Source organism: Physella acuta, unplaced genomic scaffold (genome assembly GCF_028476545.2).
Source record: "Physella acuta isolate Inbredline_101_S28 unplaced genomic scaffold, ASM2847654v3 ptg002331l, whole genome shotgun sequence".
In the NCBI taxonomy this organism is placed as follows: Eukaryota; Metazoa; Mollusca; class Gastropoda; family Physidae; genus Physella; species Physella acuta.
Genome location: NW_026733826.1, coordinates 1 through 2,500, shown reverse-complemented (window position 1 = coordinate 2,500; position 2,500 = coordinate 1).

Below are 2,500 nucleotides of genomic sequence, written 5' to 3'. Positions count from 1 at the left end.
GCCATGTTTCCGTCGTACAAGTTTTCACCGTTGCAGTCACCGTTTCAATCGCTCTTCGTGTGGACGTGTATTATTTCTAGTCATGTGTTGTGTAGATGATTCGCTTAAGGTAGGTGTTCGGACTTATTTCTTTAATATTAATTAAACCGTATTTGCCTTGTCGGCCTTAAAATAAAGCTATTTTTTTTTCATCGCAATCGAAGTGTTAGATCTAGAATCTAGTTCCCGCCTCCGCTTCGCTAATTCGACTTAATGTAACTATGACACAACTATTAAATCTAGAGTCTCTATTTTAATTAAATAATTAGGAATTCTATCTCTAGATGATATCTAATCTATTCCCACACGTGTGTGCAAGTAGGATTTAACGTCAGAACAGGTGTGGTGGTCTAGGCGTCGCTATTTTTGACGGTAGGAATTTTTTTTTTAAATTCGTAAAATTTTATATAGACTTTATATAGCAATTTACTAAGACCGACCCTAACGCCCAGTAAATATTTAATTACCACATTGTTATGGACACGGTGTATTAGGTAGGGCCGAGGGCTATCCATAGGTACCAATTTTTAAATTTTGTGACAATTAGGAGCCGAGTTATAAAATAAATTTAAAATACTGGTTCTGGTCTTAGACTTTATATAGCAATTTACTAAGACCGACCTTAATACCCATTAATTATTTAATTAGCGCATAGTTATGGACATCCTGTATTAGGTTGGGCCCAGGGCTATCCGTAGGTACCAAGTTTATAATTTTGTGACGATTATTAGTCGAGTTATAAAATAAATAAAAAAAACTGGTTCTGGTTTGCACTACATTTCTTTCTTCTTTAACGGCGGACTCCCGGTCCAGCCCCATGGGTTACCCGTGAGCCGGGGCCTCGTTAGCCTGGACGGCTCCGATGTGACCGCGGATTGTTGTGGCCCGCCTCAGCCCGAGTCGAGATCACCCTTCCGATCGAAGGTGGACGCCATAGGGCGCCCGGGATAGCCCGGGGCGCTGTTCGTCACCCGAGCGCAGGGGCGCCGGGAGACGCCCCCGGTGAAGTTTGGCGGGTGATTCTGGTAGAGCTCCCCACCCCGATCGCAGGACACCCCTCGCCGCCCGCCCAGGTGTCGAGGTGGCCGCGGGGGAACTCGGGGCGTTTTGGCTCCCCCTTGTGCCGGAGCGGCGCCCTCGGTCCCAGAACGCCCCTGGCGGGTGATTCGCATGCCCCCTGGGGTGGGGAACGCGGGTGGGTGGTCGTAAAGCGTGTAACCGCAGTGGGGGCGGCCCCTTAGTCGGGGGCGCCAAAGTTGGCACCCCACCTGGGGCGCCCCCCGGAAGTGTGGCGCCCGCGCGAGTGAGCCCCGTAGATGCGCCCCGACACCCCCCGCGCCGCCCCCCGGGTCGCGGCACCCCCGGCGCCCTCCGTGCGGGCTCCCCTCATGGGGCGGCACCCCGGTCCTCCCCGAGACTATGTACCCGATTTTTCGGTTTAACACTAGAGGTATGGGCAGAAATACGGCGGTTAAAACGGTCTGTATCTACTATTGTGGAGGTGAGTGTCGGTGAAGCCTCTATGTGACGCTAGGATCCGCGCTCCCTCGCAGCCAGCGACATGTGCCCGATCTGACCGTGCGTGGCTCAGTCTCCCGACTAGCTTCCCGGTAAAATGCGGGCTCGGCGCGCAGGTCGCGCCAGTGAAGGTAAAAGTACGTGTCCGTAGCGTGAAGCCAGCGGCGACGCGCAGTGCTAACGCAACCAAGCAGTATTGGTGGCTCGATAAAAGTCTCGCACTGGCCCAGCCCTCGGAACGGGCGACGGGTCTGCAAAACGCAGTCGGCTCGATGCAAATCGAGAGATTTCCCGGCGACGCCGTGTTTACGGTGAAGGGGGAAATGTGAGCGGTCCGATGTGAAAAAATCCGGGAATGCCGGGATCCGTTCTCTCGCTAGAGCGTTGTCTCCCGTCCCGCGATGTGTTGTGGAAAAACGTCTCGCAAACGATAGCTATCTGGTTGATCCTGCCAGTAGTCATATGCTTGTCTCAAAGATTAAGCCATGCATGTCTAAGTTCACACTGTCCCATGGTGAAACCGCGAATGGCTCATTAAATCAGTCGAGGTTCCTTAGATGACACGATCCTACTTGGATAACTGTGGCAATTCTAGAGCTAATACATGCAATCGAAGCTCCGACCTTTATCGGGAAGAGCGCTTTTATTAGTTCAAAACCAATCGGCGCGGCCTCGCAAGGGGTTGCGTCGTCCCATTTGGTGACTCTGGATAACTTTGTGCTGATCGCATGGCCTCGCGCCGGCGACGCATCTTTCAAATGTCTGCCCTATCAAATGTCGATGGTACGTGATATGCCTACCATGTTTGTAACGGGTAACGGGGAATCAGGGTTCGATTCCGGAGAGGGAGCATGAGAAACGGCTACCACATCCAAGGAAGGCAGCAGGCGCGCAACTTACCCACTCCCGGCACGGGGAGGTAGTGACGAAAAATAACAATACG